The sequence below is a fragment of the Lolium rigidum genome, chromosome 5 (assembly GCF_022539505.1).
Source record: "Lolium rigidum isolate FL_2022 chromosome 5, APGP_CSIRO_Lrig_0.1, whole genome shotgun sequence".
Classification (NCBI taxonomy): Eukaryota; Viridiplantae; Streptophyta; class Magnoliopsida; order Poales; family Poaceae; genus Lolium; species Lolium rigidum.
Genome location: NC_061512.1, coordinates 69769316 through 69783887, shown reverse-complemented (window position 1 = coordinate 69783887; position 14572 = coordinate 69769316).

The following is a 14572-nucleotide window of genomic DNA, read 5'->3' as shown; positions in this document are numbered from 1 at the left end:
GATGTTAACCATGGTGCCAACCGGGCAGCTTTCCCGTCCACACTTCCTTTGGTGTGAGGCCCGGTATAAGGTCTTAGCCAATCATATTCCTCCGCTACCTCGCACACCCACCCTTTGTTTCAAATCCGACCTTTGGTCCTCGTCGGGCTATATCACTTGGATATCTTCTGACCTCGACAACTACCAGGTCGCAACCATGGTCCTTCGCCGGTCAATGCAACCCCTCATAGACCGCATTACCGTGGGGAATTAGAATGGGATCCCCACCCTCAAGTTCCTCCCGCAAGACACAACTGCTACGGTAAGCGCATCCGTTGATGTACGAGAGGTGGAAATACAATTGACTACTCCGTCCCACTCCAGATCTTATGGTTAACACGAGTTTTACGGCACAAGAATCACTGGACGACATTTGTTGTTTAATCCTAGATGGATATAAACCCATTGAAATGGAACCTCCACCATGTCAACACATTCCATGGTTCCATTGCCAACCACATAGTCATATTCATAGTTTATGAAAATAGTGATTTTGCTTTTTATGCAAGAGTGGTAAGTATAATACTTTGCAAGTAATTTGGTAAAAATACTGAAATGACATGAGCAAGCGATGAACTTGCCTGAAGACTGCAAAGTGTTGCAGTTCGATGGTGTGGACTAACCCTTGTCCTCTATTGCTAAAAGATAGTATCATTGTCCGAAAAGGGCAATGGTTAAAGAAGCAATTATGCATGGTTCGGCTTTTAGGGTTTGTTCCCTCCTTCCCGAAGCTTTATTATTTCATGTAAGAGGTAATTGTTAAGAATAATTTAGGGATGCTCTGTTTAGAGTAAAATACTACCTTGAAATGTTGTCAAGGTGTTTTTAAAGTCGAAAAGTATTTATGGACTTAATTTTATCATTAAAAATATAAGATTTGATTTTTAATGATTAATTATTTGTATTTAAATATTACTCATTTTGAATTGTCTCAATAATTCCTTTACATATTTTATTATGATAGGGAATTTTATTCTGCGTGATTTGCATATTTTATTTATTTTTTTAGAGTTCTTAACAATTTTCTATTCATTTTCAAAGTTTGTGGTTTTAACAAAATTGTGAAAAGACTGATTTGGCCCTAGGCCCACTTGTCAGTGGAGCCCAACGGGTTAAGTCGAACCGACCCATTCGGTCCGGCTCGGTCGGCCTCATTCGTCCCCTCTCGCTCGTAGAAACCCTAACCCTATTCTCTCCCGTGATGCCCGTGTCGCCTGCGTCGTCGCCGATTTGTTCCGGCCACCTCCGGCCATCTCCAGCGACGGGATCGGTCGCAAACAAGTGATACGTCTCAAACGTATCTATAATTTCTTATGTTCCATGCTACTTTGATGATGATACTCACATGTTTTATACACACTTTATGTCATATTTATGCATTTTCCGGCACTAACCTATTGACAAGATGCCGAAGAGCCAGTTTCTTTGTTTTCTGCTGTTTTTGGTTTCAGAAATCCTACAAAGGAAATATTCTCGGAATTGGACGAAATCAACGCCCAGGGTCTAATTTTTCCACGAAGCTTCCAGAAGACCGAAAGGATTACGAAGTGGGGCGACGAGGCGACGCCACACCAGGGCCGCGCGGCCAGGCCAGGGCACGCGGCGCCCTGTTGTGTGGGCCCCTCGTCAGCCCTCCGACTCTGCCCTTCCGCCTACATAAAGCCTTCGTCGCGAATACCCTAGTACCGAGAGCCACGATACGGAAAACCTTCCAGAGACGCTGCTGCCGCCAATCCCATCTCGGGGGATTCAGGAGATCGCCTCCGGCACCCTGCCGGAGAGGGGAATCATCTCCCGGAGGACTCTTCATCACCATGATCGCCTCCGGATTGATGTGTGAGTAGTTCACCCCTGGACTATGGGTCCATAGCAGTAGCTAGATGGTCGTCTTCTCCTCATGTGCTATCATTGTTCGATCTTGTGAGCTGCCTAACATGATCAAGATCATCTATTTGTAATGCTACATGTTGTGTTTGTTGGGATCCGATGAATATGGAATGCTATGTTATGTTGAATATCAATATATCATATATGTGTTGTTTAAGATCTTGCATGCTCTCCGTTGCTAGTAGAGGCTCTGGCCAAGTTGATACTTGTAACTCCAAGAAGGAGTATTTATGCTCGATAGTGGGTTCATGCCTCCATTTAATCTGGAACAGTGACAGAAAGTTCTAAGGTTGTGGATGTGTTTTTGCCACTAGGGATAAAACATCAATGCTTTGTATAAGGATATTTGTGTTGATTACATTACGCACCATACTTAATGCAATTGTCTGTTGTTTGCAACTTAATACTGGAAGGGGTGCGGATGCTAACCTGAAGGTGGACTTTTTAGGCATAGATGCATGCTGGATAGCGGTCTATGTACTTTGTCGTAATGCCCAATTGAATTTCACACTACTCATCATGATATGTATGTGCATTGTTATGCCCTCTTTATTTGTCAATTGCACAACTGTAATTTGTTCACCCAACATGCTATTTCTTATTGGAGAGACACCACTAGTGAACTGTGGACCCCGGTCCATTTTTTTACATCAAATACAATCTACTGCAAACATTGTTCTTTACTGTTCCTCGCATACAAACATCATTTTCCACACCATACATTTAATCCTTTGTTACAGCAAGCCGGTGAGATTGACAACCTCACTGTTACATTGGGGCAAAGTACTTTGATTGTGTTGTGCAGGTTCCACGTTGGCGCCGGAATCCCTGGTGTTGCGCCGCACTACACTCCGCCACCATCAACCTTCACGTGCTTCTTGACTCCTAATGGTTCAATAACTTTGGTTTCTTACTGAGGGAAAACTTGCTGCTGTACGCATCACACCTTCCTCTTGGGGTTCCCAACGGACGCGTGATGTAGCACCCTACCTTTTAATAAAGGTAAGATACCTGTGTATAGTGTTATTCCCGGGATCACTGATAGCACACACATTACAAAATATAGTAATCATTGCAATAGTATCAAATTACTACATCTTTGATCCAAAGGGTAAAGTAAAACCTTACAAATTGCATAGTCACATGGACTAGCTCAACAATATTTAGAACATACACAGCAGAAAGTAAGTCATCAATGAGCCTTCATCTTCTTCATGTGCCACAGGCAGTCATGTTGGAATGTAGACTCGAGATCCTACCACGTACTTCTCCTCAGAAAATCCTGCACGTTTGAATATGCAGCCCTACGAATGGAGGTCAGTACAATGATGTACTGGCACATGACACTTATATGGTGGCAGTTTTGGGCATGACTATCTACATGATATTTGGCAAGTGGAGTTTAGGCAAATTTGCATAAAGCCAATTTTATCCTACATTTTATTTAAAACAAAACATTTTGAAAATCTTTGAATGACATTATGAAATCACACCATGGTTAAATCCTCCATGAGCGATAAATCCGTACGTCAAATCGAAAAACTTTCAACATGAAAGTTGTAGAGGATGATCAGATCTACATACTCACCAAAGGAATTTGGATTTCGTGGAATGAGGACAAACTAATTGAAGATTCCTTTTGTCAGGTCTGACACCTTGCGATGCGAAATTATCCGTGTATGGTGGATGAAAAGGGATGAGATTGGTCGGAATTGAAAGATCTCGACGAGATCTACAACTTTTGTGTAGAGCCCGAAGCGATTCGAGATAGTTTTGGTGGTCAATTCAACGAGTTAAGATTTCGTTGATGTAGGATTTCGAGAAGAGGAAAGGGGAAAACGAAACTGCGGTCTGGTGGAGAGTTTATATAGACCATAGGTCGGTGGAAAAGATAGGGCTCGAAGTTAGGAACGCGTAGAAACAAACGGATCTAAATTCGGAGTTGTGTAGCTCAAGAAAAGTTCGTTTAAGTGGAGATAGATTTCCTATATACGGAATTTTTGGTTCTTGACCGAACCGATGGAACCGATCGATGGTGGCCGGTCGGTCGGCCGGGTGGGCTTGACCTGCCCGCCTGCTGGGCCGGTCGGTCCGGCTGGCCGGCCCACTTTATTTTTTTTCCTTTTCTTTTTCTTTTTTTTTACTTGTTTCTTTTATAAAACTAGTTTCATAATTTTGATTTGAGTGAAACGAATTTCTACGAGTTTGTAAAATTGTTTTGCTCAGTATAGGACAATAAAAGGATTTAGATTTTATAAATTGTTATTTTATATTATTTTATTACTATTATGCCATTATGGCTATGTGTTACTAGTTTCAACATAAGCATACCAAACAAGTTTATAAAAATTTGTAAAAATCAAAATAGTATTTTAGGACAACAAGGAACCTGTTTAAAACCATTTATGAAAATAAAATATTAATTATATGCACTTAGCCTAATTGGCTACTTTGGCAATATTTTACAAATATAGTTTTCTATAGTTTTATTTTCTTAAATAGAAATCCATTAAGGATTTGAAAACTTTGAAAATCAAAATATGTTTGATTTTGAAAATACTTGAAACCAAAAGTAATTGGAGAACAATAGTTTGGAAAATACCTTTAAATAACTTCTAAAAGTTTTAATTCCTTGTGAATTTTTAATCAAGTTCAAACAATCAAGCACCAAATTTATTTTTATTTTACATTCCAAAATTTAGAAAATTTCGGGATGTGACAGACTACCATCCTTAAAAGAAATCTCGTCCTCGAGATTTGAGAAAGGCTAGAGACAAAGGGTTTTGAGCTCAGGTCTTCTAATAGGTTCATACTCACTATTTCTTTCTTTTCAAACATCTCCGAGGAGATTTCGAAAGTTATCCTTGGGCTTTGAAAACGTTACACTAAATCATATGCGGTCATGCCATCAATTGTATCCAATCTTATGACGGTACTCATCTCTTGGGCATTATCCTAAGTATACTCATGGGGAACTCATTGTGATACTTTCTCCAAGTACCATCTCATGCGGTATCTGGTGTAAGCCCATAAATCTAAGGGTACGGCTTCTACCACCCTTAAAAGTGACTTTTGTTAGGTAGTCTTAGGTCCTGGGTTTAGGCTAAGCTAATCTTGGTTATGTCTTGGCACATCCGAGGATATGATTTGACCTCAGACCATCTTTTGAAAACATCTATGGCTTAGGGTTTCTGAGTCAAATCCAATAGACGAATGTTTATTCACATATAGTGAACAACATATCTCTCCAAGGTGAGCCGAATAGGTTTTCTTCGTAGTAAGGCTTCTAATCCAAATGGTTGGTTGTTAAACTACTTCTGACACTGATGGTCACTCTTTGGGTCAATCAAGAGACCAAGATGTGTAAACTTCATGTCATCTTTCATCTTTTTCTTCTTGGTGTCTTCGACATCCTTCCGCCACTTTTCATCTAGAGGCTAGATTTTCAAACTAAACGTAGTCCTACGCTTGGCAGCACTTGCCTACTATAAGGGTATAATATTTATCCACCCTAAGGTTTAGGCTTATTCGCCGACATCTCTTTTGTAGGTGTGTCACTCTAGATTCGCAAGGTCAATATTACGAAAGTGAATAATAAGAGTAGTAGGAAGGGTGATCAATCCATCCTGCAACCAAATCATTACTCCGTATTTGATTTATTGAATCTCGCATTCTAACACTTGGTCAACCTCACAAATTTGATAAAATTTCTATGGAGAATTGAATCAATGTTTCAATCCCCATTTTTGAATTGTTTTGAAAATACTTCTATCGATCCTTAACTAGGGTTTTGCGTATCTCACATCCTATGCTTCTTCATCTGATAGGAAACATCTAGTTGATTTCACTACTTTGTCTTCAGGGCAAGTTGCAGAGAAAACGTTCTCTGGGTTGAGTATAGATGAGAATAGATAGAAAGATTCTAAAGGAGATTTCCTACCCAACACATTAGATAAAAGCAGAACATCTTACAAACAACATCTAACAAGCATCAAGCAACAACACAAACAAACTAGCATGGTCATACCTCAATTTGGTATGATCAATATTTTTTTTTACTTTATCGTTGGTTCGCTAAAAGATAACTAATGGTGGTCTAATCTATGTCTATATTGGATGCATCAAGTTTCTATTCTAGTCCTTCGGTGTATCTTCGTGTGTTGTGCAGTCTGCATCGAAGCCTTCTTCAAGTTCTTCATTGGTCTTCCATGAAAACACTTCTTGCAGAGTCGAAGAATATCTCATGAAGCATCAGTCCCTCACTTCGGGCACAAGGTCATCGTCGGTCCTTGTTGATAGTTTTGATAAGGTGGTCATCTAAAGTGAGAGAAAAACAATTTTGAAGATGGAATAGATGAGAATACAAGAAGTTTCACAAAGCAAACATCTTTTTTTTTGAAATAGGATTAGACAAAATTTTCATCCTATGGTCTTCCTATTTCTAATCCAAACCTAGGGTCTCGATTCTACAGGCAACACTATGCTCTGATACCATTTTGTAGCACCCTACCTTTTAATAAAGGTAAGATACCTGTGTATAGTGCTATTCCCGGGATCACTGATAGCACACACATTACAAAATATAGTAATCATTGCAATAGTATCAAATTACTACATCTTTGATCCAAAGGGTAAAGTAAAACCTTACAAATTGCATAGTCACATGGACTAGCTCAACAATATTTAGAACATACACAGCAGAAAGTAAGTCATCAATGAGCCTTCATCTTCTTCATGTGCCACAGGCAGTCATGTTGGAATGTAGACTCGAGATCCTACCACGTACTTCTCCTCAGAAAATCCTGCATGTTTGAATATGCAGCCCCACGAATGGAGGTCAGTACAATGATGTACTGGCAAATGACACTTATATGGTGGCAGTTTTGGGCATGACTATCTACATGATATTTGGCAAGTGGAGTTTAGGAAAATTTGCATAAAGCCAATTTTATCCTACATTTTATTTAAAACAAAACATTTTGAAAATCTTTGAATGACATTATGAAATCACACCATGGTTAAATCCTCCATGGGTTTTAGAATAATCACATGGTTACATCTCCCATGAGTTTTCAAAGGTTGATACAAAATTTTAAATACATTCATAAAAGGTGATGAGATTCTTCCGTACATTCCCTGCCTAGAAGCTCAAATTGTCCATAACCGGGGACACGGCTAAGATCTTAGGTTTACTCTCGAGAGGTTGTGCACTTTCACCTTACGACCCATCCTTCCCAAGAGAAGAAATGAGACAAGATCTTTCAGAAGGAGGCTTCAACCATAACTAGCTAGACCCGTTCCCGTTTGGCCGTCGCCACATCATCATGTCTAGCAACAAGTTTGACCTCACAACTTACTTAATCCCGGCGAGCCCATAATACCATAAGGCTGCACTTGGAAGCTAAATAAAACATGGACGACATATTAATCTCTTTAATCCCGGGTGGCAACCACTATTCAACCGCGCGCTCTCGGGCACCCACCCGTCCACTGGTCCATCCCCGGGGATCCGAGCCACTGAGCAGCCGCCCACCACACAACCAATCCACCCGGGTGTTTCATTAGGGTTGTTAATTTTAATTCTCAATACTCCCAATCCAGAATAATCAAAACCAGCAGTGGCATTTTGTTATTGCTAGGCAAACTAAAAATCCTAGCAATGGTTCAAGGGTAGCTACACACTACTGGGATTAATAAGCATAGCATAACTTTCGAAAACAAAATCCTACCATGCATACTAGTTTTGAAAAAAACACTAATGCATAATAAAATAGGTAGGACTTGAGTGTCACTTGCCTTTTTGGTAGTCGAAGAGCGTTCACTTCTCTTATTCAAAATACGTGCCTCTCCGTACGCACTATAACATAGAATATAGCACAACATAAACACACCATTCGACAACAATAAAACCAAACCAAGCAAACAATCACGTAGTTAATCAATGTGTTTTAATCATCGGTTAAAGAAGATATGGCATGAGGTTTGGCTTGCAAGATATGAATTGGAGATATTGATTGGATGGATCAAATACTTGAAAAAGGAAATGATTATCTAAGTCAAGTGCTTAGAAGAAAAATGGTTGATAAGAACCTATGGTCAATTGTTGTTTGCTACTCAAGGATGGGAAAAATGATATGATCCATGTGATAAAATCACATGAGTCTCAAATGACGCAACTCAAAATATTATTTAGTAAAGTGTGACAACACTTACCAAGTTAGTATGAGTTACACATAAGGATGGCAATGGGCAGGGTATGGGCAGGGTAGAGCAATACCATACCCATACCCGTATAGTCAATGGGTACAAACTTCTACCCATACCCGTACCCATGGGTATGAAACTTTACCCGTACCCATACCCGGCGGGTACCCGTACCCGTTGGATACCCAGTGGGTAGGTTAAATTGTACACAAGTCAATCACAATTTTACATTTATCGATAACAAATTTGATTAAAAAAATTAATTATCTCAACTCAATAACATGTAGTTGAGTACATAACAATTAACATAATATAAAAATAACATTCTCATATTCTAACTCATAAGTCAACAAAAATAGATGTGTCACGTATGAATTTGACAATAAATGGGCAGGGTATGGGTATACCCGCGGGTACGAGGCTATACCCGTGCCCTGCCCATGACTTAACGGGCAGGGTATGGGTACTACCCAAGGGCATAAAAGTCTACCCATACCCTGCCCATGCGGGTACAGTACCCGCGGGTACCCGTACCCGTGGTTAAAATTGCCATCCTTAGTTACACATAGGCTTGGGTATAAACAAATGATACATGACATTACTCAAATTACTCATTTGTAAGTTGAATAGTTTTAAACTAGTCAAAGGAGTGAATGAAAATGCATTTGGATAGACACGATATTAGTTCAAGGTAAAGTGTCTAGTGGTATTGGCGTGTTCTCTGATATGTGCAATAATAATAAAGTTTCCTGGATATTTAATTTGGTTTAGAAAACATTAATTGAGTATCTACTTAACATACACAACCTTATTAATTATCTACCGCAAGATTTATGTTTAGTAAAAATATAAACTTGAGTTCCCTGGATAGGTTACAGTAGTACAAGATTTGACCAATTGGAATTATTCAAAAATAATTTATAGAATTTGAATTATCGTCAAATTACTGATTTGTATAGATTTTATTAAAGCAAGTTTGTGCACGTGTCAAAGTTGTACAACTCCTATACCAAGTTGAAGTATATGATCTGAGGATTCCAGAAAGTACAAATTTGTTAAATTTGGACCAGTAGATTATTTGATATGATTTTTATAGTGAAAAAGGATTAATTAAATCATTTGAATTATGATTCGAAAACTAATACATAACATATACAGTATTCTTGCATATTTGGATTCTACATGTTATAAGCTTTCCAACGATATAAAGTTTGTAAATTTTGGACCTCTGGATGATTTTATAATGAATTTCTAAGTTAAACACATAATCCGATATTTAAAATTTACATTTAAAATTAGTTTGACCGAGTTTGACTGAGACGCTGACTGTACTGTATAGTTGACTGCTGACTGTACAGTTGACTGCTGACTGTACTGCTGACTGTACCGCTGACTGTACTGCTGACCGTACCGCTGACCGATCGTCTGCTGACTGCAGTTTGACTTTGACCAGACTGAGTTGACTATGCTGATGTCATAAAGTTGACAGAAAAATTTGCTCAGATGGAAAAACTTTCTACATCAAAGTTGTATAGAATTAATAGATCTATCTAACGCACAAATTACTGTTCACAACGGATTAATGTGTTTGACAAGATCTGAGTTATACCTTATAGGATCTGAATCTTGCAACACGATTTTCTCCTTGCTCGGTGAACGAAATAGGGTGAAACTTGCGGCAATTGAAAGATCTTGACGAGAGGAACAACTTCCGTGTTGAGATCATGACGATTCGAGATCGTTTTGAAACTCGATTTGGCTCCGGTTGACTCGAAATAGATCTGTAGATGAGCGATAAATCCGTACGTCAAATCGAAAAACTTTCAACATAAAAGTTGTAGAGGATGATCAGATCTACATACTCACCAAAGGAATTTGGATTTCGTGGAACGAGGACAAACTAATTGAAGATTCCTTTTGTCAGGTCTGACACCTTGCGATGCGAAATTATCCGTGTATGGTGGATGAAAAGGGATGAGATTGGTCGGGATTGAAAGATCTCGACGAGATCTACAACTTTCGTGTAGAGCCCGAAGCGATTCGAGATAGTTTTGGTGGTCAATTCAACGAGTTAAGATTTCGTTGATGTAGGATTTCGAGAAGAGGAAAGGGGAAAACGAAACTGCGGTCTGGTGGAGAGTTTATATAGACCATAGGTCGGTGGAAAAGATAGGGCTCGAAGTTAGGAACGCGTAGAAACAAACGGATCTAAATTCGGAGTTGTGTAGCTCAGGAAAAGTTCGTTTAAGTGGAGATAGATTTCCACGGGATTTTTGGTTCTTGACCGAACCGATGGAACCGATAGATGGTGGCCGGTCGGTCGGCCGGGTGGGCTTGGCCTGGCCGCTTGCTGGGCCGGTCGGTCCGGCTGGCCGGCCCACTTTATTTTTTTTCTTTTCTTTTTCTTTTCTTTTACTTGTTTCTTTTATAAAACTAGTTTCATAATTTCGATTTGAGTGAAACGAATTTCTACGAGTTTGTAAAATTGTTTTGCTCAGTATAGGACAATAAAAGGATTTAGATTTTATAAATTGTTATTTTATATTATTTTATTACTATTATGCCATTATGGCTATGTGTTACTAGTTTCAACATAAGCATACCAAACAAGTTTATAAAAATTTGTAAAAATCAAAATAGTGTTTTAGGACAACAAGGAACCTGTTTAAAACCATTTGTGAAAATAAAATATTAATTATATGCACTTAGCCTAATTGGCTACTTTGACAATATTTTACAAATATAGTTTTCTATAGTTTTATTTTCTTAAATAGAAATCCATTAAGGATTTGAAAACTTTGAAAATAAAAATATGTTTGATTTTGAAAATACTTGAAACCAAAAGTAATTGGAGAACAATAGTTTGGAAAATACCTAAAAAATAACTTCTAAAAGTTTTAATTCCTTGTGAATTTTTAATCAAGTTCAAACAATCAAGCACCAAATTTATTTTTATTTTACATTCCAAAATTTAGAAAATTTCGGGATGTGACACGTGATGTACGCGTATCAAGCTCTTTTTCTGGCGCCGTTGCCGGGGAGATCAAGACACGCTGCAAGGGGAGTCTCCCACTTCCAATCTCTTTACTTTGTTTTTGTCTTGCTTTACTTTATTTACTGCGTTGTTTGCTTTCTTATATCAAAATACAAAAAAATTAGTTACTTGCTTTACTTTATTTACTATCTTGTTTGCGTCTTCCTATATTAAAAACACAAAAAAATTAGTTACTTGTATTTACTTTATCTAGTTTGCTTTATTTACTATTGCTAAAATGGGTACTCATGAAAATACTAAGTTGTGTGACTTCATTAGCACAAATAATAATGATTTCTTATGCACACCTATTGCTCCACCTGCTACTACAACAGAATTCTTTGAAATTAAACCTGCTTTACTAAATCTTATTATGAGAGAGCAATATTCTGGTGTTAGTTATGATGATGCTGTTGCCCATCTTAATAATTTTGTTGAACTTTGTGAAATGCAAAAGTATAAGGATGTATATGGGGACATTATAAAATTAAAATTGTTTCCTTTCTCCTTGAGAGGAAGAGCTAAAGATTGGTTGCTATCTTTGCCTAAGAATAGTATTGATTCATGGACTAAATGTAAGGATGCTTTCATTGGTAGATATTATCCTCCTGCTAAAATTATATCTTTGAGAAGTAGCATAATGAATTTTAAGCAATTGGATAATGAGCATGTTGCCCAAGCATGGGAAAGAATGAAATCCTTAGTTAAAAATTGCCCTACCCATGGACTAACTACTTGGATGATCATCCAAACCTTTTATGCGGGATTGAATTTTTCTTCGCGGAACCTATTGGATTCAGCTGCTGGAGGTACTTTTATGTCCATCACTCTAGGCGCCGCAACAAAGCTTCTTGATGATATGATGATTAATGGCACACGGAAAGAGCTCCACAAGGTAAGAAGGTAAATTCTGTTGAAGAAACCTCCTCCTTGAGTATTAAGATTGATGGTATTATGTCTATGCTTGTGAATGGTAGATCTAATGTTGATCCTAATAATGTTCCGTTAGCTTCATTGGTTGCTCAAGAAGAGCATGTTGATGTGAACTTCATTAAAAATAATAATTTCAACAACAATGCTTATAGGAATAATTCTGGTAACAACTATAGGCCATACCCTTCTCATAATAGTAATGGTTATGATAATTCTTATGGTAATTCTTACAACAATAATAGGAATGTACCCTCTGGTCTTGAAGCCATGCTTAAAGAATTTATTAGTACACAAACTGCTTTTAACAAATCTGTTGAAGAAAAGCTTGGTAAAATTGATATTCTTGCTTCTAAAGTTGATAGTCTTGTTGCTGATGTTGATCTTTTAAAATTGAAAGTTATGCCTAATGAAAATAAAGATATTAAGTCATTTGCTACAGAAAACACCATCCAATTTCAAATTAATGAGAATATTAGATTGATGGCTGAATTGCGTGCTAGGTGGGAAAAAGAAGAAAATGCTAAAGAGAATAATGTAGCTAAAGTTTGGACTATTACCACCACTAGTAATGCTAATGCTTCACATGTTGCTACACCTCCTACTATCAATGGTAAAATAATTGGTGTTGGCAATGTTTCTACTCCTAATGCAAAGCGTGAAAAACTGCCTGAAACTGCTAAAACTGCTGAAACTGCTTGTGATAAAACTGCTAATTTTTTTCAAAATATTGGGGACAGTGATCCCATTGCTTTAGATCATAATGGTTTATATTTTGATGATTGTCACATCTCTGAAGTTATAAAGTTCTTACAAAAACTTGCTAAAAGTCCTAATGCTAGTGCTATAAATTTGGCCCTTACAAAACATATTACAAATGCTCTCATAAAAGCTAGAGAAGAGAAATTAAAACTTGAAACTTCTATTCCTAGGAAGTTAGAAGATGGTTGGGAGCCCATCATTAAGATGAAGGTCAATGATTTTGATTGTAATGCTTTATGTGATCTTGGTGCAAGTATTTATGTTATGCCTAAGAAAATCTATAATATGCTTGACTTGCCACCATTGAAAAATTGTTATTTGGATGTTAATCTTGCTGATAATTCTAAAAAGAAACCTTTGGGGAGGATTGATAATGTTTGCATTACGGTTAACAATAACCTTGCCCCGTTGATTTTGTTTTCTTGGATTGAATGCAATGTATCTTGTCCCATTATTTTGGGAAGACCTTTTCTTCGAACTGTTGGTGCTATTATTGATATGAAGGAAGGTAATATTAAATATCAATTTCCTCTCAAGAAAGGTATGAAACACTTCCCTAGAAAGATAATGAAGTTACCTTTTGATTCTATCATTAGAACAAATTATGATGTTGATGCTTCGTCTCTTGATAATACTTGATACACACTTTCTACGCCTAGCTGAAAGGCGTTAAAGAAAAGCGCTTATGGGAGACAACCCATTATTTTACTTCTGCACTTTTGTTTTATATTTGAGTCTTGGAAGTTGTTACTACTGTAGCAACCTCTCCTTATCTTTATTTTATTGCATTGTTGTGCCAAGTAAAGTCTTTGATAGTAAGGTTCATACTAGATTTTGATTACTGCGCAGAAACAGATTTCTTGCTGTCACGAATTTGAGTAGTATTCTCTGTACGTAACTCATAAAAATCTGCCAATTTACGTAAGTTATCCTCAGATATGTACGCAACTTTCATTCAATTTGAGAATTTTCATCTGATCAAGTTAAGTACCCCAGAAAAATTCGTCTTTACAGACTGTTCTGTTTTGACAGATTCTACCTTTTATTTCGCATTGCCTGTTTTGCTATGTTTGATGGATTTCTTTGTTCCATTAACTTTCAGTAGCTTTGTGCAATGTTCAGAAGTATTAAGAATGATTATGTCACTTCTGAATATGTAAATTTTTGATTATGCACTAACCCTCTAATGAGTTTGTTTTGAGTTTGGTGTGGACGAAGTTTTCAAGGATCAAGAGAGGAGGATGATACAATAGGATCAAGGAGAGTGAAAGCTCTAAGCTTGGGGATGCCCCCGTGGTTCATTGATGACCCACAAGTATAGGGGATCGCAACAGTCTTCGAGGGAAGTATTACCCAATTTATTGATTCGACACAAGGGGAGACAAAGAATACTTGAAAGCCTTAACAGCGGAGTTTTCAATTCAGTCATGCACGGAAACAGAACTTGCTCGCAAGAGTTTATTAGTAGTAACGAGTTTTATAGTAGTAGCGAGTAGTGAAATAACGAGCGACGAGTAACAAAGACAGCGGTAGTGATTTTAGTAAACGAGCAGGATTAAAATACGTAGGCACGGGGACGGATGACGGGCGTTGCATGGATGAGAGAAACTCATGTAACAATCATAGCAGGGCATTTGCGAGATAATAATAAAACGGTATCCAAGTACTAATCAATCAATAGGCATGTGTTCCAATTATAGTCGTACGTGCTCGCAA